This window comes from Oncorhynchus tshawytscha, linkage group LG30, assembly GCF_018296145.1.
Source record: "Oncorhynchus tshawytscha isolate Ot180627B linkage group LG30, Otsh_v2.0, whole genome shotgun sequence".
Taxonomy (NCBI): domain Eukaryota; kingdom Metazoa; phylum Chordata; class Actinopteri; order Salmoniformes; family Salmonidae; genus Oncorhynchus; species Oncorhynchus tshawytscha.
The window spans coordinates 14,378,856-14,402,987 of NC_056458.1; the positions used below are offsets into that span (position 1 = coordinate 14,378,856).

The following is a 24,132-nucleotide window of genomic DNA, read 5'->3' on the forward strand; positions in this document are numbered from 1 at the left end:
CCTTGAGCGTGGCTGAGGTGCACCGTGACCAGCTCGGAAACCGGATTGCACAGCGCAGAAGGTACGGTGGGATTCGAAATGGTCAGTGATCTGTTTGTTAACTTGGCATTCGAAGACTTTAGAAAGGCAGGGAAGGATGGATATAGGTCTATAACAGTTTGGGTCTAGAGTGTCACCCCCTTTTGAAGAGGGGGATGACCGCGGCAGCTTTCCAATCTTTAGGGATCGAAAGAGAGGTTGAACAGACTGGTAATAGGGGTTGCAACAATGGCGGCGGATAATTTTAGAAAGAGAGGGTGCCAGATTGTCAAGCCCAGCTGATTTGTACGGGTCCAGGTTTTGCAGCTCTTTCAGAACATCTGCTATCTGGATTTGGGTGAAGGAGAAGCTGGTGAGGCTTGGGCAAGTAGCTGCAGGGGGTGCGGAGCTGTTGGCCGGGGTTGGGGTAGCAGGGTATATGAAAATAAAATACTGTAGTATTTACTGTAGAAAAAAAATCATGTTTTTGCAGGTTTTCTTTATTGTGGATAATACTGAATTATGTACTATAATATTCTATGGTATAACACAAAATTCTATACTAAGTACTACACCTGATTGAGGGATACTACAGTGTGTAGTATAATATTCTACAGTATACTACCGTTTACTACAGAATTCTATAGTAAGTACTGTAGTATTCTATAGTAAACTTTAGTATTTTTTTATGTGAGTTCTCTCCAGTGGAGGCTGCTGATTGGAGGACGGCTCATAATAATGTCTGGAGCGGAGCTAATGGAATGGCATCAAACACATGAAAACCATGTGTTTGATGTATTTAATACCATTCCACTCCTTCCGCCCTAGCCATTACCATGAGCTAGTCCTCCCCAATTAAGGTGCCACCAACTTCCTGTGGTACGCTCATTACTTGACCAAATTACATTACGTTTAGAAACCAGTGTGGCCTGAGCTGTCATGTCTCACTGCCCTCCCCTGTAGGAAGTTTGAAACGTAGAGGAAAGACAAGTAACCCATGATCTAATGCAAAGTACAGCTGCAGCGTTCTGCCCTGTATGATCTCCATGTTGGAGCTAAATGTGTGCAGTGGGTCATAGTATACTATGGCACAAATACTACAGTATTCTCTGCAGTGCTTTTGCTGATTTTAATTTAACGTTCACTGTAGTGTTTTTGCAGACTATACTGTAATATTTACTGTAGTATAAATACGGTAGTAAAATAACTGTAGTATTAAGGGTATACTAGAGTAATTAATGTGTTTTTGTGAATTGTAGTATACTGTAGTATTTACTGTAGTGTTTATGGAGACATTACTGTAGTATTAACTATAGTGTTTTTGTTTTATTATCTTTGACATGGAAGTGGAGGCTATCTCCCTCAGGAAACCTACTGGAGAAATACTAAAAGAGCAAATTCTCCATCTCCATTAGGTTGGTAGGACTGAGGTCTGACTGGATAGTTAATGCTTCTGCTCTTCTATATACTCTAAGGAACACAATATAGTCTAGTCATGTAGGTTTTTCGTAAATTGCGTAAATTGCGATATGGAGGAGGGGGATGGGCAATGTTTCTGTTTGGGGATAATACTGCAGTATTATGTCGTATTCTACAGAATACTACAACATTTTATAATAAGTACTACATATGATTAAGGGATACTAATGTGTGTAGAATATTATTATACAGTATACTACAGTACGTACTGTAGTGTTCTATAGTAAACTGTAAAACACTTTCATGTGGGTTGCCACACAGAAACGGCTCAGTGTATTATTAGCCTGTGCTCTTGATGTACCACTGCACAGCTAAGGAAAGCGAGCCAAGGGTAAAAACAGCCCCACGGGTACAGTCTGGGAAATCCGATAGTACAAGTTTACATTACAGTATGCTTTGTTTGTGCCACAGGGCACGCAAGGCCTTCCTGTCTTTCAGACTGAATCATTCATCAGCTGACATGCAAACAACAACAGTTTTTAAAGATTTTGCTCTGAGTAAGAGGACACTTTTTAAAAAGGCCCATCATCTTTTAGAGAGAGGTTCAGACTCTATCAAACTGAAAGAGATGCAATAATCTAATTCCACAATAGCCTTGATGAATGCAATGAATACAGTGGTAGAGTAATGGACTGACAAAAATATTGTGCACCAGTTGCAAGCAGAATTACCTTTCAAGACGAGGTAAAAATTGTATCTTCTTCTTTGGGGTTTGACTGTGCTAAGGAAGAGATACGTAGGTTTGCCTTGACATAAATACTGTATGCTTTTTCTATGGCCAGACATTCCTAGCTATAAATCTATAGTCACTTGTAGAGATAGGGCTAATGTTACAAAGGGACATTAACTGGACATTAATGTAGACACGATATAGGGTAAATATGATGCGTTGGTGCTAGCTTCACATAAATAATCAGGTGACATGCTTTTAATCATTTATAACAAACCCCATATTGTACCTACCCAGAACCCTAATGTTGCCTTCTCATTGGTTAACTTAGTTTTTAAAGGGAAAAACTGTATGCTTCATGAAGAATTGGGTGTTTTGAACGAACTGAAATGTACCACGACTCTTGGCACGCACACTCAGAGAAGTATAAATAAAACATACAATCAAAATTCTGTGCTATTGAAAAAAATTATAAATTATGATAGTGGTGTATGATCATCATTGTTATCTTCTTGCCCCTACACTGCTAAACCGCCTTTGCAGTAAGTGGTAGGTTAAAAGACCATTTGTTAAATCTGAGCCGTGGAGTGGAATTGCAGTCCTCTCAGACCAACACTCTGGATGAGTGCTGTGCTGTACTTCAAGAGTGTTCTCATAAAACATCTGGTCAGTTGATTTCTGTCATTCAACAATGTAGCATAGAAATAGAGACTTAAAATGTGACAATGTTGGAGTGTGCTGCTCTGAGATGAGGATATTTATTTTTAAAGGGGTAATTTGTTTATTAGATAACTCACAAAAGCATGTTTGTATTATGTGGCTTGATTCAGTATGGCTTGTTATTAGCCAAATTCAATTATTTAAAAACAAATGACTATGTTAGACAGTTGAAAGCACAAGCTGTGCCTGAATTTCCAGCATCTCAAAACATGTCAGACAACCTTACTGCCCTCTCAGATCACCACCCATCCCAATAACTAATGGATATTAAATACACATATGTAAGCAGTAAGCGGTCAGTCTCTAAATCTAAATGTAGATTAAATACCAGTGACGTGCAGTCAGGTTAGGCAGGGATAATCTAACAAAAAAAGCTTTTATGCAAACAATAATTTGTTATCTAATGTTTTTTCACAATGATTCTGGAGGTTTTCATGCACAAATTATCAGAATTTGCTAAAACTGCTAAATTGCTAAATTGCTAAAACTGGTGTATGTTTTATGATTAACTACTCATGGTGTGATTGTGATAACATTTAGAAACTCAAGTACTTTTGCTCACCCAACCTAGAATACCTCAAATGCCGGCCGTATTACCTGCCAAGAGAATTCTCTTCGGTTATAGTCACAGCTGTGTATATTCCCCCTCAAGCCGATGCAAACTGGAAACCACATATCCTGAGGCTGCATTTTTTGTAGCTGGGGATTTTAACAAAGCAAATTTGAGGAGAACACTACCGAAGTTCTATCAACACATCATTGACTGTAGTACTCGCTCTGGAAGAACACTAGACCACTGCCTTTCGAGATGACTACAAGGCCCTCCCATGCCCCCCCTTTGGCAAATCAGATCACGACTCCATTTTGCTCCTCCCTTCCTATAGGCAGAAACTCAAACAGGAAATAACCGTGCTAAGGTCAAGTCAACGCTGGTATGTCCAATCAGAATCCATGCTTCAAGATTGTTGACAGGGATATGTTCCGGGTAGTCTCTGAGAATAACATTGATATATACACAGACACGGTGACTGAGTTCATCAGGAAGTGTATAGTGGATGTTGTTCCCACGGTGACTGTTAAAACCTACCCAAACCAGAAACTGTGGATAGATGGCAGCATTCATGCAAAACTGAAAGCGCGAACTATCGCATTTAACTATGACAAGGTGACTGGGAATATGGCAGAATACAAACAGTGTAGTTATTCCCTCCGTAAGGCAATCAAACAGGCAAAACGTCAGTACAAAGACAAAGTGGAGTCGCAATTCAAAGGCTCAGATGTTTGTTGCAGGGTCTACAGACAATCACGGATTACAAGGGGAAAACCAGCCATGTCCTGGACACAGACGTCTTGCTCCTGGACAAGCTAAACACCTCCTTCCCCAGCTTTGAGGATGGTACATTGCCACCGACGCTGCCCACTCACAAGGACTATGGGCTCTCGTTCTCAGTGACCAACTTGAGCAAGACATTTAAGTGTGTTAACCCTCGCAAGGCTTCCGGCCTAGACGGCATACCTAGCCGCGTCCTCAGAGCATGCACAGACCAGCTGGATGAAGTGTTACCGGACATATTCAATCTCTGCTGTCCCCATATGCTTCAAGATGTGCATCATTGTTCCTGTGCCCAAGAAAGCAAAGCTAACTGAACAAAATGACAATCGACCCGTAGCACTCACTTCTGTCAACATGAAGTTTAAGAGACTAATCAAGGATCATATCACCTCCATCTTACCTGACACCCTAGACCCACTTCAATTTGCTTACCTTCATAATCGATCCACAGACGATTGCTATCGCACTGCACTGCACACTTCCCCGTCCCATCTGGAAAAGAGGAATACCTATATAAGAATGATGTTAATTGACAATAGCTCAGCCTTCAACACCATAGTACCCTCCAAGCTCATCATTAAGCTTGGAGACCTGGGTCTGAACCCCGCCCTGTGCAAGTCGGTCCTGGACTTCCTGACAGGCCACCCACAGGTGGTGAAGGTAGGAAACAACACCTCCACTTTGCTGATCCTCAACACTGGGGCCCCACAAGGGTGCGTGCTCAGCCCCACTCCTGTACTCCTTGTTCACCCATGACTGCGTGGCCTCGCATGCCTCCAATTCAATCATCAAGTTTGCAGACAACCCAACAGTAGTAGGCCTGATTAACAATAATTACAAAAAAGCCTACAGGGAGGAGGTGAGAGTTCCTGTATGTTATCACTATTACACCATGAGTCATTAATCATGAAACATACACCCCCACCCTTCTTCCCGGAGAGATGTTTATTCCTGTTGACGCGATGAAATGAGAATCCAGATGGCTGGACCAACTCCAACAATATACCCCGAGAGAGCTTTCCGTGAAACAGAGTATGTTTCAATCCCTGATGTCTCTCTGGAAAGAAACCATTGCCCTGATCTTGTCAACTTTGTTATCCAGGGACTGAACATTAGCGAGTAATATACTTGGAAGCAGTGGGTGGTGTGCGCGCCTCCTAAGTCATACCAGAAGACCGCTCTGAGTGCCCCTTTTTCACTGGCGTTGTTTTGGGTCGGCCTTTGGAATCAGTTCAATTGCCCTGGGTATTGTGAACAAAGGATCTGCTTTGGGAAAGTCGTATTCCTGGTTGTAATGCTGGTAGTGCTGGTGAGGTACCGCCGCTCTGATATCCAATAGTTCTTCCCGGCTGTATGTAATAACAATGTATGATTTAATACGGCAAAGTTTCCTAAGAACTAGAAGCGATGCGTGTGTGTGTGTGTGCATGTCTGTGTGGGTGTGTTCATGAGTGAATGCATGTGTGCTACGGTGCGGAGAAACAGAGCAGGTGGTAAGTCCAGTTTTAGTGTTCAGCAGTCTGATGGCTTGTAGATATAAACTGTCTCTGAGCCTATTGTCTGGTGAGGACCTGCCTTACAACAGGCCTACAAGCCCTCAGCCCAGTCTCTCTCTCAGCCTATTGCGGACAGTCTGAGCACTGATGGAGGGATTGTGCTTTCCTGGTGTAACTCGGGCAGTTGTTGTAGCCATCTTGTACCTGTCCCGCAGGTGTGATGTTTGAATGTACCGATCCTGTGCAGGTGTTGTTACACGTGGTCTGCCACTGCGAGGACGATCAGCTGTCCGTCCTGTCTCCATGTAGCGCTGTCTTATGCGTCTCACAGTACGGACATCTGCAGTCCTCATGCCTACTTGCAGCATACCTAAGGCACGTTCACGCAGATGAGCAGTGTCCTTGGGCATCTTTCTTTTGGTGTTTTTCAGAGTCAGTCAAATGACCTCTTTAGTGTCCTAAGTTTTCATAACTGTGACCTTAATTGCCTACCATCTATAAGCTGTTAGTGTCTTAACGACCGTTCCACAGGTGCATGTTCATTAATTGTTTATAGTTCATTGAACAAGCATGGGAAACAGTGTTTAAACCCTTTACAATGAAGATCTGTGAGGTTTTTTGGATTTTTACGAAGTATTTTTGAATGTCAGGGTCCTGAAAAAGGGGTTTTTCTTTTTTTGCTGAGTTTAGTAGCTATGTTGACTATGATGTAGGCTGTGTGTAGCGGTTAGCGATTATGATATGAAGGTATGGCTTGGAAAGGTTTTTTTGTCTGGTCACAGAGAGCTGATGTGTTGTGCACTGAAGTCCACATGCAAAGGGACATGACAGGGGGAGAGCGCGTAGATACGAGAAGGAATTATACAACAAGCAAAATGATCATGCCGTTTGTATGTGGCTGATATGACTTTGTTTGTGTGTGACCAGGGGTGTATTCTTTCCACCGACTCGGGGATAAACATGAATTTTCCAATAGAAACTCTTGTTTGCAACTGTTGGACTAATGATTACACCCTAGATCAGCTAGTTGCAGGCAAGTGTGTGCAAGGCGGTATTGAATGTCTGTAACCTTAATTACTCAAATGTTTCTCTCGACCTGTGCTGTTGTAAACTTTTGTAAACTTTTATTCATAAGTTAGGTTGTAGCAAACTCATGATGGGTATAGTGAGAATTTGAGTATGTATTATCCTAAACCTATCGATGATACATTGATCTGGGTGAATGGAATATGAATGGCAGTCATCCAATATGCTGTAATATAAGGCAATGCTCATAAAAATAATGATCACCCTCCCTCATCTTAAACGTCACCGACCGCCACTGGTGTCCGTATATTGTTATTTTAGTGCCACCTGTTGGTTTTAACTGTGAATTCTACATCAGTCTATGGCTGAGCTGAGCTGAGCAGCGTGTCATTTTGTCGGATGATATGAAGTATGCCTCCATCGGAGGCTATCGCTTGTGTATCTTGGCTAAATTGGTTAATAGCCTATGTCACTCTGGTTGTTGGAGCTGTCTGTATAGATGGTAGCTACTATATACAACAGAAATATAAAGGTTTGAGGTCAATTGCTTTGCACCTACTAGTAAAGCCTACTACAAAGGGAGTGAAGTAAAACGTTGGTTGACCTTGAATTCATTTCCCCAGAAATATAGGACCTTTAAGTACAACGCTCTTAACACTTGTTTATCATGTTTTAAAATGTAAGATTGTACAGTGAAACTAAAGCACTGCAATATGATCAAATTAGCTAAGGTGTCACTGTACTGTATAAAAAGGAAGCATTGAGGCAAGGATGAATCATGCCCAGCTTTACGAGGCTGCCACCAGAGATGTTTTACGCTCCAGGCCCCAGGACATTTATGCTCAGCCATTTTACTGTATCCCTCTGTGTGGTTTCTCTGAGCAAGAGATTTTAAGATGACCATAAGCATGTTGTCTAATTTGACCAACATATTTGAGGAATGATTATCTTCATTCACTAATGGCTCGGCTAATTAGCAAACACCACTTGGTCTGCAACACTAGGCACACAACAATTTCCGGTATTTGGAAAAGGAGTAGAGAATATCTCTGCCTTTCTATGGACCCACCTGGGAGGCAGGCAACCTAAAGCATATCTAATTTAAATAATATTATGTGGAGGCCAGGGCCATATGTTAATCAAGGTGATTGGTTTTAAATATCACCGCCAAATTAATTTGACTGAAAAATAAAAGTGAAATGAAAAATATACATTTGCTAAAGTCACTAAGATGACCACAAGTTAGATTTTTAATGACAGATTTTAGATTTTAGAGACACTGTAAAGTTGTGGTATTAGCTTGTAGGGGTTTTTAGTCACAAAGGTGATAGAGAATGTAAGACCTTGTCTGTTACTCGAGGGGCTCCTTCGAGGGGATTTTCCAGCCTTTGAGCGTCATGGTCCTATTCTGGCTGGCACAGGAATATTGAGTCTTTACAGCTTTTGACAGATGGTCTCAGTTTAAAGATTTAAGGATCAGTTATATGTGTACCGAGGGAAAGCGGTGGCAGGAGGGAGGAATCTCAGTCGTGGAAAAGCACATCTCTTTTCGCATTCCTGTCAGGCAGAGCAGAGGCTTGGTTACCTTACCAAGGGTTACGTTTAGACTGGAATATTGGGAGAGGGATTCTCAATAGCGGAAAACATGTGTGCCCAAAGCGGGATTGGGGGTTCAGTAAAGAGGAATTGGCTGCAGCTTTTAGGGAATATTTCCAGGGCGCTGAAGCTCGGCGGGGGATGGTTTCTGATTGATTGTGGTTCTGTCTGACTTGTGAAATATGCTCTGGCTCCAGGTGGTATGGGAAGGAGACTCATCAGCAGCCAGGTACATGCGGGCACATAGCATGCACCATAATATCTCAGTAAACAACGCTGGCAGGAGAAGGGGATACTGTTGCTCCCCTCACTGATGGGAAAGAACGAGACTTCCCTCAATTAATGCAACATAATCAAAATGCTCAGAACATGTATTTAAATTCCTCAAGCTTAACTATATTTTGTGATTTGTCACAGGAGAAAAAAAAGAGTCCTGCCAGAGGACAAATGAATGCATTCAATCTGGCCTTCATATGAAAAGCAGAGTGCAGCATTGGAGACGGTATAAATAACATTACATTAAGTGCAAAATAACAAAGCGCAATGTGCTAGCTATGCTGTCACAAAGGTGAGAGTGAAATATTTTGAGTCATCAAAACTCTACAGTGAAACAGGGCTAGGCTAGCAATAAGGCATTACAACCCGGGGATTATCGTATGATAACTCCCGACTAAGAGCTGTTTAAATGAGTAAATTCATTTTATTTCATCCTTCCCCCTCACGATATAATCCGGGCAAATGCCTGTTGTTAATTCTTAGATTCTGAAGTTGCTAGCCAAACGAGCTGGTCGTCCATTCTTTTGGTATGGCTGTGCTATCCAAAGTTCTAAGCAAAAAAGGTTGCCAAGGAGATGAAATGACAGCAAACTATGTGCATTTTTATTTATTTGACCTTTGTTTCTATTGCCATTAATGGTCCTGATAAATGTATTTGCCTGGCTCAGAGAAGCTGTCAATCTTGTCACGTTCATTCGCTCTAGTATGTAGGGTGCCCACCCACCCTGCCCAGAGTGATCAAATTTAACTTCCGTATGTTAGAAAGTACATTATTCATGTTCTGAATCGTTCAGTGGGATCTTTCTCTAACATTTCATTAACAGTAGCGGTGCATGGGTAAGATCACTGGGGACGCCAGAAAAAAAGTCATATTACAACCTACAGTGGCAAGAAAAAGTATGTGAACCCTTTTGAATTACCTGGATTTCTGCATAAATTTGACATAAAATTTGATCTGATCTATGTCACAACAATACACACACACAGTGTGTGCTTAAACTAATAACACACAAAGAATTGTATTTTTCTGGTCAATATTGAATACATCATGTAAACATTCACAGTGTAGGTTGGAAAAAGTATGTGAACGCCTAGGCTAATGACTTCTCCAAAAGCTAATTGGAGTCGGGAGTCAACTAATCTGGAGTCGAATCAATGAGACGAGTTTGGAGAATTTGGTTAGAGTGGCCTGCCCCATAAAAACCCATCACAAAATTTGAGTTTGCTATTCACAAGAAGCATTGCCTGATGTGAACCATGCCTTGAGCAATAGAGATCTCTTAAAAATGGTTGCCTTGCATAAAGCTGGAAAGGGTTACAAAGGTATCTCTAAAAGTCAGTCCACGTTAAGACAAATTGTCTATAAATGGAGAAATTTCAGCACTGTTGCTACTCTCCCTAGGAGTGGCCATCTGTCACGTTCTGACCACAGTTCTTTTGTGTTTTCTTTGTTTTAGTGTTGGTCAGGACGTGCGCTGAGTGGGCATTCTATGTTTTGTGTTTCTATGTTGGGTTTGTTGTTTGGCCTGATATGGTTCTTAATCAGAGGCAGGTGTTTGTCATTGTCTCTGATTGGGAACCATATTTAGGTAGCCTGTTTTGTGTTGTATTTTGTGGGTGGTTGTATTCTGTCTTTGTGTCTATGCACCAGATAGGACTGTTTTGGTTTTTTCATATTTGTTGTTTTGTATTTTGTAGTGTTCACGTTTATTGTCCTTATTAAACATGTTGAACACTAACCACGCTGCATTTTGGTCCTCCTCTCCTTCATCGGAAGAAAACCGTTACAGAACCACCCACCAACCAAGGACCAAGCTGCGTGGTAACAGGCAACAGCAGCAGCAGCAGGAGAGGCAGCAATGTCAGGACTCCTGGAAATAGGAGGACGTTTTGAATGGCAAGGGTTGCTACACATGGGAGGAGATCCTGGCTGGAAGGGATCGCCTCCCATGGGAACAGGTGGAGGCAGCTAGGAGAGCGGAGGCAGCCGGAGAGAGGAGCCAGCAATATTAGGGAACACGGCTGGCAAGGAAGCCCGAGAGGCAGCCCCCAAAATTTCTTGGGGGGGGGGCACACAGGGAGTATGGCGAAGCCAGGTAGGAGACCTGAGCCAACTTCCTGTGCTTACCGGAGAGCGAGAGAGACCGGGCAGGCACCGTGTTATGCTGTGGAGCGCACGGTGTCCCCAGTGCGGGTGCATAGCCCGGTGCGGTACATACCAGCTCCTCGTATCGGCCGGGCTAGAGTGGGCATTGAGCCAGGTGCCACGAAGCCGGCTCAACACATCTGGTCTCCAGTGCGTCTCCTTGGGCCGGCATACATGGCACCAGCCTTACGCATGGTGTCCCCGGTTCGCCAGCACAGCCCAGTGCGGGATATTCCACCTCGCCTCACTGGCAGGGCGACCGGGAGCATTCAACCAGGTAAGGTTGGGCAGGCTCAGTGCTCAAGAGCTCCAGTGCGCCTGCACGGTCCGGTCTATCCAGTACCACCTCCACGCACCAGCCCTCCGGTGGCAGGCCCCCGCACCAGGCTGTCTCTCCATCTCATCCCTACGGGTGCTCCCGCCTTTCCAGCCCTGCCAGAGCCTCCCGCCTGTCCAGAGCTGCTAGAGTCTCCCGCCTGTCCAGAGCTGCTAGAGTCTCCAGTCTGCAAGGAGCCGCCAGAGCCCCAGTCTGCAAGGAGCCGCCAGAGCCGCCAGTCTGCAAGGAGCCGCCAGAGCCGCCAGTCTGCAAGGAGCCGCCAGAGCCGCCAGTCTGCAAGGAGCCGCCAGAGCCGCCAGTCTGCAAGGAGCCGCCAGAGCCGCCAGTCTGCCAGGGGCCGCCAGAGCCGCCAGGAGCCGCCAGAGCCGCCAGTCAGCCAGTAGCCGCCTGAGCCGCCAGTCAGCCAGGATCCGCCAGAGCCGCCAGTCAGCCAGGATCCGCCAGAACCGCCAGTCAGCCAGGATCTGCCAGAGCCGCCAGTCAGCCAGGATCTGCCAGAGCCGCCAGTCAGCCAGGATCAGCCAGAGCCAAGTTTATCAAGACATTTTGCAGGAGAATGTAAGGCTATATGTCCGACAATTGAAGCTCAACAGAAGTTAGGTGATGCAACAGGACAACAACTCAAAATCAACAACAGAATGGCTTAAACAGAAGAAAATACGCCTTCTGGAGTGGCCCAGTCAGTCCTAACCTCAACCCGATTGAGATGTGGCATGACCTCAAGAGAGTGGTTCACACCAGACATCTCAAGAATATTGTGAAACTGAAGCAGTTTTGTAAAGAAGAATGGTCAAAAATTCCTCCTGACCGTTGTGCAGGTCTGATCCGCAACTACAGAAAACATTTGGTTGAGGTTATTGTTGCCAAAGGAGGGTCAACCTGTTATTAAATCCAAGGGTTCACATACTTTTTCCAACCTGCACTGTGAATGTTTACACAGTGTGTTCAATAAAGACATGAAAAATTATATTTGTTTGTGTTATTAGTTTAAGCATACTGTGTTTGTCTATTGTTGTGACTTTTATGATTTATGCAGAAATCCAGGTAATTCCTCCCACTGTATGTGTTGAAATAAATTTAATTACATTTGGGGTAACAGACATATACAACAAAATATACAATGTGGACTCAAAGGATATCACTTAAAATAACTAATTTAAAATGCTTGTTTCCAAATTGTTCCTTGATGGTAAAAACAAATAACACATATAATGACGAAAAGGCAAGACAAAATTACAAACAACCATAAATACATTCATTTATATTGACATCCTAGAAAGTGGCACTATTCACTGCACTTTTCCCTAACCTTAAAAATCAACCATATTCATTTCACATTTCGACCATAAAAAACTATCTATTCGCCTCCTGAGAGATGCAGTGGTCTAAGGCATTGCTAGCTGTGCCACTAGAGATCGAGTCCAGGCTCTGTAGCAGCCATGGGGTGGCGCACAATTGGCCCAGTGTCGTCCGGGTTAGCGGAGGGTTTGGCCGGCAGGGATGTTCGTGTGCCATCACCCACTAGCGACTCCTGTGGCGTGCTAGGCGCAATGCACACTGACACAATTGCCAGGTGTATGATGTTTCCTCCGAAACATTGATGCGGCTGGCTTCCGGGTTAAGTGGGCATTGTGTCAAGAAGCAGTGCGGCTTGGCTGGGTTGTGTTTCTGGGGAAGCACGGCTCTCAACCTTCGCCTCTCCTGAGTCCGTACGGGAGTTGCAGCGATGGGACAAGACTGTAATACCAATTGGATATCACAAAAAAGGGGAAAAAGTCAAACAAAAAAAATAAACCTTATTATATTACCGTTGGTCGTATGTATTTTTGATTGGACATTCTACTCTATGGCACGGTGGAGATAAAATAAAGAAATCAACATTGTTGCACAGGTCAGAGAGGTAGGCAGCAAAGTTTAGACAAACTTTTGCAAACCAAATGCTAGCCTAGTAGCATTGGGAAATAATGTCTAGACACGTCCCTGGCTGGGCTGTGGGACAGTGGAATCGCATTGATAATTCAAATTGTTAGCAGGCATGACATTTTTACATTTTAGTAATTTAGCAGAAGCTCTTATCCAGTGACTTACAGTTAAGGGCATTCATCTTAGGATAGCTAGGTGGGACAACCACATATCAAAATCAAAGTACATTTTTCCTCGGTAGAGTACCTATCAGCGAAGTCGGAGCTAGTGGGGAGGGGGGGGGTAAAGTGTGAGTGTTAATTCATGAAAGGCATTATTTCGCTATTTCTTTTTTAGGGGGGTTGGGGTGGGTCAGATCGGTTGAGAAGGGGGTGCGAGGAGGGGTGCTGTGGGATTATTTAAGATACTCTTTGAAGAGGTTGGGGACTCTGCTGTCCTAGCTTCAAGGGGAAGCTGGTTCCACAGTTGGGGTGCCAGGCCAGAGAAGACCTTGGACTGGGCTGAGCACGAGCTGCCCTTCCATAGGGGTCGGAGGGCCAAGAGGCTGGAGGTGGCAGAATGGAGTGCTCGGGTTAGGATGTACGGTTTGAGCGTAGCCTGAAGGTAGGGAGGGGCAGTTTCTCTTGCTGCTCAGTAGGCAAATACCATGGTCTTGTAGTGGATGTGAGCTTCGATTGGAAGCCAATGGAGTGTGCGAAGGAGCCGGATAACATGGGAGAACTTGGGAAGGTTGAACACCAGGTGGGCTGCAGCGTTCTGGATAAGTTGCAGGAGTTTGATGGAAAAAGCGTGGAGCCCAGCCAACACCGAGTTACAGTAGTCCAGACTGGAGATGACAAGTGCCTCGATTAAGAACTGCGTAGCTTCCTGTGTCAGGTAGGATAATGTTCTACAGATGTTGTAGAGCATGAACCTGCAGGAGCGAGTCACTTCTTTGATGTTTGCAGAGAATGACAGGGTGTTATCCAGGGTCAAGTCAAGGTTCTTTGATTGGTTGAAAGATAGCAAGAGTTGGTCAGAGACAGCACACACAAGTGTTTGTTTTGGAAAGAAAAGAAAGGGATACCGGTCTGTAGTTTTTGTCGTCAGAGGAGTCAAGTGTTGTTTTTCTTGAGGAGGGGAGCGACTCGGGCCATTTTGATGTCAGAGGGTCCCAGTCGTCAGGGATGAGTTGATGAAGGAAGTGAGGAATGGAAAAAGGTCTCTAGAGATGGTCTGGAGAAGGGAGGAGGGGATGGGGTCGAGTGGGCATGTTGTCGGGCAGCCAGACCTCACTAGTCACAGGATTTAATCTGGAGAAAGGGGATAAAGAGTTCAAGGCGTAGGGTAGTTCTGTGTGAGTGAATGAGGAGTGATAGAATGTGGCAAATACAGAGGAAGAGAAGATAGAGAGGAGAGGGTAGAAGGATGATAGGACCTCTGGAAGTATAGTTTTCCTAAATTTTCACTCAGCTGCCCGCAGCCCTGTTCTGTAAGATCGCAATGAGTCAACCAGCCATGGAGCAGGAGGGGAGGGTCGAGCTGGCCAGGAGGAAAGAGGACAGTGTGAGTCATAGGATGCGGAAAGGGAGAAGAGTGGGGTTGAAGAGGCAGAAACAGGAGACAGGAGGGATTTAGCAGAATGGAGAGACGATGGGAAAGAAGAGGAGAGTAGTGGGAGAGAGAGAGAGAGCAAAGGTTGCGATGGCGCATGACCATGTGGGTAAGACAGGCAGCACTTAAAGTAGAACGCCCTAGCTAGCAAAAAGACAGTATTAGAAAACAACAGATAGACAAAAATTATACTCATCACTCCTGGAGATATCAGGAGTCTTCTAGATATAGAATGAAGCACACATTGGGGGAGAGTAGGTAAAGTTGAGACATTTTTTACATTTAGCATCACTCCGTCAAGGGAAAAATTGTTTTCTTTCTAACAAAGATATCTACAAATATTTGTGTATGTTGTGCATCCCTAGAAATAATCAGAATTCACGTAAACATTACAATTTTGAAAACATAGCTTGTCCAGAAAAAGTGGTCTTCAGACACAACTTACCCTGGGTATGGGGTAAGTAGAGCCACGGGACAGAGTAAATTAGGCCTTCTACAAATTTCCATACTGAATGACCATCTTTATTTCCCTAAACACAATCGAAATAGCTTTTTTGACTTTTAATCATTTTAAGCATCTTTTAACACAGTTTTAACACCTAACAAACACTTTGTACTTTTTTAAACACTTTTAACATAGGCAAGGCCCCGCTGTTACCTCACATCCCAGCGATAATGAATTGCATTAAGCATCAGAAGAAAACACTTACATTTGCTCAACTTGCCATTAGCTCAACCATTGGCTCAACTTCAAATCAAATCGTATTTGTCACACCTTACAGTGTGAAATGCTTACCCTACAAGCCCTTAACCAACAATGCATTTAAAATAAAATGCCAAAAAAGTAAGAGATAATAATAACAAATAATTAAATGACAGCAGTAAATAACAATAGCGGGGCTACACTTGAAGTAGGAAGTTTACATACATACTCATTTTTCAACCACTCCACACATTTCTTGCTAACAATCTATAGTTTTGGGAAGGTGGTTAGGACATCTACTTTGTGGATGACAAGTAATTTTTCCAAAAATTGTTTACAGACAGATTAATTCACTGTATCTCAATTCCAGTGGGTCAGAAGTTTACATACACTAAGTTAACTGTGCCTATAAAGAGTTTGGAAAATTCCAGAAAATGATGTCATGGCTTTAGAAGCTTCTGATAGGCTAATTGACATCATTTGAGTCAATTGGAGGTGTATCTGTGGATGTATTTCAAGGCCTACCTTCAAACTCAGTGCCTCTTTGCTTGACATCATTGAGAAATTAAAATAAATCAGCCAAGACCTCAGAAAAACAATTGTAGACCTCCACAAGTCTGGTTCATCCTTGGGAGCAATTTCCAAATGCCTGAAGGTACCACATTCATCTGTACAAACAATAGTACGCAAGTATAAACACCAGCCACCATACCGCTCAGGAAGGAGAAGCGTTCTGTCTCCTAGAGATGAACGTACTTTGGTGATCAGGCCTACCACTGTTGTGTCATCAGCAAATTTAATGATGGTGTTGGAGTCGTGGCTGGCCATGCAGTCATGAATGAACAGGGAGTACAGGAGGGGACTGAGCAAGCAACCCTGTGGGGCTCCTGTGTTGAGGATCAGCGTGGCGGATGTGTTGTTACTTACCCTTACCACTTCGAAGCGGCCCATCAGGAAGTCCAGGATCCAGTTGCAGAGGGAGGTGTTTAGTCCCAGGGTCTTTAGCTTAGTGGTGAGCTTTGAGGGCACTATGGTGTTGAACGCTGAGCTGTAGTCAGTGAATATCATTCCACACAGGTGATCCTTTTGTCCAGGTGTGAAAGGGCAGTGTGGAGTGCAATGGAGATTGCATCATCTGTGGATCTGTTGGGGCGGTATGTGAGTTGGAGTGGGTCTAGGTTTTCTGGGATAATGGTGGTGATGTCAGCCATGACTAGCCTTTCAAAGCATTTCATGGCTACAGACTTGATCAGGTTACCTTAGTGTTCCTGGGTACAGGGTGGTCTGCTTGAAACATGTTGGTATTACAGACTCAGACATGGTGAGGTTGAAAATGTCAGTGAAGACACTCGTCAGTTATTCAGCACATGCTCGGAGTACACGTCCTGGTCATCCGTCTGGCCCTGCGGCCTTGTGAATGTTGACCTGTTTAAAGGTCTTACTCACAACGGCTGCGGAGAGTGTGATCACACAGTCGTCCGGAACAGCTGATGCTCTCATGCATGTTTCCGTGTAACTTGCCTCGAAGTGAGCATATAAGTCTGGTAGACTCGAGTTACTGGGCAGCTCTCGGCTGTGCTTCACTTTGTAGTCTAATAGTTTGCAAGCCCTGCCACATCTGACAAGCGTCGGAGCTGGTGTATTACGATTCGCTCTTAGTCCTGTGGAGAAGCTTTGCCTGTTTGATGGTTCATTGGAGGGCGAAGCGGGATTTCTTATAAGGTTCAGGGTTAGAGTCCCGCTCCTTGAAAACTGCAGCTTTACCCTTTAGCTCAGTGCGAATGTTGCCTGTAATCCATGACTTCTGGTTGGGGTATGTACGTACAGTCACTGTGGCGACGATGTCCTCATTGCACTTATTGATAAAGCAAGTGACTGATGTGGTGTACTCCTCAGTGCCCTTGGAAGAATCCCAGAACATATTCCAGCAAAACAGTCCTGTAGTTTAGCATCTGCTTCATCTGACCACTTTTTTTTATAGACCGAGTCACTGGTGCTTCCTGCTTTAATTTTGACTTGTAAACAGTAATCAGGAGGATAGAATTATGGTCAGATTTGCCAAATGGAGTGTGAGGGAGAGCTTTGTACGCATCTCTGTGTGGGAGTAAAGGTGGTCTCTAATTTGTTTCCCTCTGGTTGCGCATTTAACATGCTGACAGAAATGGGGTAAAACTGATTTAAGTTTCCCTGCATTTGTCACACCCTGACCTTAGAGATCCTTTATTCTCTATTTTGATTAGGTCGTGGTGTGACTAGGGTGGGCATTCTAGTTTCTTTATTTCTAGGTTGGCTTGGTATGGTTCCCAATCAGAGGCAGCTGTCTTTCATTGTCTCTGACTGGGGATCATATTTAGGCAGCTTTTCCCCACCTGTTTGTGGTGGGATCTTGTTTGTGTATAGTTGCCTTGAGCACTGCATAGCGTCACGTTCGTTTCTTCTTTATTGTTTTTTGCCGGTTCACGTTAAAAAAAGATGATGAACCCAACCCACGCTGCATTTTGGTTCGTGACAGCATTTAATTCCCCAGTGTCATGACGTTGGCCTATTTGGGTATAGCAAGCCCCATCCCCCTCTCCCTGCCTCCCCCTTTCCTCCTTCAACTAGGTCGCTGTGGTCAGAGAGACGTCGTAAATTCCTGAGGATCTCCTCATGGACACACAGTATAGAGAGAGTAAATTTTCATAGAGAACAAAGCAATTCCTTCCACCTCACAGAACTTGAGGTACGAACAAATTTCATGTTCCGGAGTATAAAAGATCGGTGAAGAATCCAGCTATGAACTGGTCCATTTGTCACAACTTGGGGAAGCTCATCGGAGATGGTGTGGCCACATGACCATAACGTTGTTTATATATTAGCCTCAGATATGAGGTTTACATCTAATTGTAGTATAAGATGAATGAGTGAGTATGATACTGTTTGTATAATTGTGTAATATGATTTTGGACTGTTTAATGAAGAAAATTCAATTCCCTTTTGATTTGAACTAAATCAGAGGACCGCCCCTGAGCCCAGTTAGGGTCAGGCCTCCTGGGACAGCCCTTTTTCGGCCCTTCTGAAGAAAACCCCCACTCGGGTTTTCGATCAGCAGACCGAGCTTACCTCAATTACAAGATGGCTAAAGGTTGCAGACCATGTTTTTCTCAATTAGGAGGACTAAGGTTGTAGACCATTGCTGAATCTTTTAACCATACCACGTGGTTAAACTCTTTCACTATCGATACCGACAGAATAAGAACAAGTCTTTGATATTAATTACTAGTCTGCAGCTAGGAATTCGGTATCATTGAACGCGAAGAACGACAACCGCTGAAATATCCATTCTATAACGAATGTCACTCTGAACTATCCCCTCTAACCACAACCGAGAGGGAGAGGGAGAGAGACAGACAATTCTACAAAAGAAACAAACTTTTCACAAACTTTTTTTTTTGATTGCAATTGTTCCCGAATGAGTGAGCGTTCATGTGCAAAGGATTAGCATTTCAATTGTTAGAATTATCACTCTGTAGTGACTTCTTAGTCGACCCCCACTTCCCCTTTTGTCTAACAAGCCGCCATGCCGGTTTAGCCAACTAGGGCACATTCTCCTATCATTTCATGTAACCACATTTACCTTGTTTGTTTGTTTGTTTATGCATTTCTGTGAATTACTTAGTTAGTAATAAATCAATTATTTAAGACAATTGATGTATGGATGACTCATGGTGAAGACTGGGTTCGTGCAGATAACCAACAATTTACGACGTTTGGAATGAGACTAACGTGAGGTAAAGTAAATAATTCATTAATTCGAAGACTAATTGATCCGATAAAATATCTGAAAAGTTATTTTAGGAAATGATAACTGTGTAACTGTGTAATCTGAATATTTTCCCTTGGTGCCCCGACTTCCTAGTAATTACGGTTACATGATTAATCGGTCTAATCGCGTAATACTAATTACAGAGAATCTTTGATAAAAACTATCAGTCTTAAGTTAATGATAGTAAAGACACGACACCAGCAACTATCCGCCTCTGGATTTGCGTTTTCATCTTTACTTATGGCGATATACAGCTCACTGAGTGCAGTTTTAGTGCCAGCATCAGTCTGTGGTGGTATGTAGACAGCTACGAAAAATACAAATAAAAACTAAGTAGATAGTGGAGTCTACAGCTTATCATGAGATACCTCAGGCGAGCAAAACCTCGAGACTTCCTTAGATATCGTGCACCAGCTGTTGTTTACATATATGCATTGGCCCGCGCCCCGTGTCTTACCAGAGGCTGCTGTTTTATCCTGCCGATAGAGTGTATAACCCGCCAGCTGTATGTTCTTAATGTCGTCATTCAGCCACTACTCGGTGAAACATAAGAATTTACCGTTTTTGATGTCCTGTTGGTAGGCTATATGTGCCTTCCGTTCGTCCCATTTATTTCCCAGTGATTGAACGTTAGCTAGCAGGACGGAAGGCAAAGGCAGACTAGCCACTCGTCGCCTGATCCTCACAAGGCACCCTGATTGGATAGTTGGCGCCGACAGAGATGGTCGCCTAGCTTCGAGTTCTAAGGAAACTGATTTTTAAAAAATGTATTATTCCTTACATTGTTACCACAGGAAATCTTCAGTCTTATTACATACAGCCAGGAAGAACTATTGGATATAAGAGCAACATCAACTTACCAACATACCAACATTACATAGACCAGGAATACGACTTTCCCGAAGCGGATCCGATGTTCGGACCACCATCCAGGATAATGGATCTAATTCCAGAAGCCATCCCAAAACAACGGCGCTGCAGAAGGAGCGGCCTCCTGGTCAGGCTCCGTAGACGTGCACATCGCCCACGGCTTGAGTATACTACTTGCCAATGTCCAGTCTCCTGACAACAAGGTAGATGAATTGTGAGCAATGGTTGCCTTCCAGAGAGATATCAGCGATTGAGCACGAGTGACACGTGGATAACTCTGTGCCAGCTCATTGGAGAGAGAGTGGTCACTTTTATCCATTACTTCCAATACGGGTACTACCTTTCCTCCTGCAATATCGTTACCCATTATAAAGGTCACACCTTTTACTGGAAACATAGGACGTACCCCCACTCTGAATTTTCCACTGATTAACTCAGAGTGTACACTCACAAAGTGCAATGGCACTGGGACAAAACCCATTTCAATACCCTGAACTAACACACTGGAACCACAGTATGTATCGTTGGATAAAGGCAACACATCAGACAATATAAACGACTGCGCCGCTCCAGTATCTCTAAGGATTTTAACCGGACGCTGAGACGAGTCGTCATTCGCTAGGGACACAAACCCCTCGAAAATGAATGGTTCATAACTGCGGTCGGGTACTGAGTCTTTCAAACTACAGTTACCCTAAGGCACCTGTTTAGTTTCAGACCTCACAACCGTACGAATTAGACCAACACCTGTTGGCGGCTTGGCACGAATAGGCATCCCTTGTTTGCGTTTAAGCAGGAAGCAATCATTAATCATATGTCCCACCTTATGACAACAGAAACAGGGACGCTCATTTTTCTGGTGTGATTGATATACTGCTGGCCGACTAGGGCTAAAAGTAGGCAACTCAGTGGCTCTACTCTCAGTATGAGCCAAAAACACACTCTTGTGCGTCAACACAAACTCGTCTGCCAACACAGACGTTTCAGACAGGGAGGATACTTTCTGTTCGTTTAGGTAAACTACAATGCTTTCTGGGAAGCAATTTTTAAACTCTTCCAACAAGATTAACTCCCGGAGAGAGATGAAATCAGTTACCTTACTAGCAGCATGCCATTTATCAAACAGATTTCCCTTGTCTCTAGCAAATTCCACATAAGTCTTACTAGAAGACAAGCTCATAGGCACGAAGAACAGTAGCTTTGACCACTTCATAATTCAAACTGTCTTCCAGAGGTAGCGCTAACAAATCCTCTTGGGCTTTACCAGTTTAGCCAGCAGCATACCACCCTGCATACCACTGCTGGCTTGCTTCTGAAGCTAAGCAGGGTTGGTCCTGGTCAGTTCCTGGATGGGAGACCAGATGCTGCTGGAAGTGGTGTTGGAGGGCCAGTAGGAGGCACTCTTTCCCCTGGTCTAAAAAATATCCCAATGGGGTTAACACCCCTACTCTTACGATAAGTGCCATGGGATGTTTAATGCCCTGTGTAGGGTGCTGTCTTTTGGATGGGACGTTAAACGGGTGTCCTGACTCTCTGAGGTCATTAAAGATCCCATGGCACTTATCGTAAGAGTAGGGGTGTTAACCCCGGTGTCCTGGCTAAATTCCCAATTTGGCCCTCAAACCGTCAACCTCTGACTCTCTGAACAAAGGTACTAAGGCAATCTGCCTACTAATGTCGAACGTGTTGGAAGCTCCAGGTGGTGAGGACGACTCACTAATAGTCACAGCCGGAACGGAGGCTAGCCTCTCTGCCTCCAGTTACATCTGGCTCATTTTGAACTCCATCTGCCGCTGTTCTCGTTCTTTTTCAATTTTACACATCTCCAAATGCCGCTGGTCTCTTTCTTTTTCTGCCTCAATTTTACACATCTCCAACTGGAGTCTCCCGCCTAATTTGGGCTCTCTCTTCCGCCTCCAGTTGAAACTGTATTGAACGGACATCCCTCCTGGCATCACCGGTTGACAGTGGGGAGAGTGGATCAAAACGGGGCAACGTGGCTGGAGCTTTAGCCTCACCCTCGTTCTCTGACACCAACGGGCTTACAGGAGCAGCAACATCCCCTCACGGGTAGTAGTCTCATACAAGCACCTGCTCTTCCAACAAAACATTTTAAACAGCTGTTTAACCTCCGCCTTAACTACATTCTGCGGAATTGATACAGAATGATGGTCAGCCAAGGTCTGTAAATCAACTTTACGACATTTGTCAAAAACCTCCCACGAAAGGTTATCCAAAAAGATTTCAAATTAAAAGTAGCCATCTTGAACTACAACACATGAGCCAACTATTAGCAAACACTAATGCCACATCAGCTATGACGCTCAACACTGAACTATACCACTAACAATCTGCACGAGCGGCATGGGTGTCAGTTATGACATTTCCCGGATGAGCCCCCACTTATGTTACGAATCTCTTTTTGGCCCGGCAGTCTAGGGGGGATGGCAACGAGACCCGTAACATAACTCATGCAAATGATAGTGACAAAGTAAAACTGCGAACGAAAAACCACAGACAACTTAATTACCGTCAAACACTCAGGGTTTGTTTGAAAACACACGGTAAAGGGGGGGCAGGAAAAGGGGCTGAGCTGGACCCAAGGAAAGAAACAAATATCCAAGAACACCCCTAAGCTAGACTCGCCTACTACTATACAGCTAACTAACTAACCAAAAATACAGTGGGTGGTCCGCCCAGTTCTACCTAGTGTTCTTAGATAAAGTAGTCCTGCAGGTAGTGTATGCCCATGGGCAAATTGTCTTGGTTCCCCCTTTTCCCACCATCAAACACCATAATACATACAATGCTCACAGGTGGGGACAAAGTGATCTGAAGGTGACAGAGATATTGACAGCGAGATTGATAGAGCGATTGAGCTCGAGAGGAAACAACTGAAGGGGTTTTTAAACCAAGGGAAAGGGGATGTGATTGGGTAATGGAAAAGGAGGAGTGTCTTCTGATTAGCGACTGATTGATAACTGATTGGGGAATGATGATTGCCACCTGTGAGGAGGGGAGAAGGAGAGAAAAGAAATACACACACACAGGATACACACACAGAATACCTGTATCCGTAACATCCATGCATCGCACTGACAGAGATAAACACCTCTCTGGGAAGAGGAAGGGCGGGTTGTATGCTTCATGATTAACGACTCGTGGTGTAATCATAACAACATACAGGAACTCAAGTTCTTCTGCTCACCCGACCTAGAATTCCTTACAATCAAATGCCGGCCATTTAACCTACCAAGAGAATTCTCGTCAGTTATAGTCACAGTTGTGTACATTCCCCCTCAAGCAGACACCAAGACTGGACTCTATGTTAACGGGAAACCGTATATCCAAATTTGAGAATGCAAATTCTGTCAGCATATTGATTGCACTACGGGCAGGGGTAATACTACTCTAACTTCCACGATGCATACAAAGCCCTCCCCCGCCCTCCCATCGGCAAATCCGACGATGACGCCATCTTGCTCCTACCGTCTTATAGGCAGAAACTCAAACAGGATGTACCAGTGATGAGAACCATTCAACACTGGTCTGACCAATCAGAAGCCACGCTTCAAGATTGTTTTGATCACGCGGACTGGAATATGTTCCGGTCAGCCTCAGAGAACAACATCGCCATATACGCTGACTCGTTGAGTGAGTTTATAAAGAAGTGCATTGGAGATGTTGTACCCACTGTGACTATTAAAACCTACACTAATCAGAAACTGTGAATGGATGGCGTCATTCGCGCAAAATTGAAAGCACGAACCACCGCATTTAACCATGGAAAAAGGTCTGGGAGATGGTTGAATATTCCCTCCGCAAGGCAATCAAACAAGCAAAATGCCAGTACAGGGATAAGGTGGAGTTGCAATTCAACGGCTCAGACAGGAGACATATGTGGCACGGTCTACAGGAAATCATAGACTACAAAAAGAAAACCAGCCACGTCAAGTACACCAACGTCACGCTTTCAGACAAACTAAACACCTTCTTTGCCCGTTTTGAGGACAATATAGTGCCACCATAGCTGCCAGCTAACAAGGACTGCGCCCCCCTCACTCTCCTTCTCTGTAAAACATTTAAACGTGTTAACCCTCGCAAGGCTGCCGGCCCAGACGGCATCCCTAGCCACGTCCCC

At 44.2% G+C, this 24,132-nt stretch overlaps 1 non-coding gene across 1 annotated transcript; it reads right to left on the reverse strand.

The window, feature by feature from the left end:
* Nucleotides 1-1,366: 1,366 nt before the first annotated feature.
* Nucleotides 1,367-1,421, reverse strand: LOC112251877. Its single transcript, XR_002953746.1, has one exon. It is a non-coding gene; the product is annotated as a U7 small nuclear RNA (small nuclear RNA).
* Between the last annotated feature and the right edge of the window lie 22,711 nt (nt 1,422-24,132).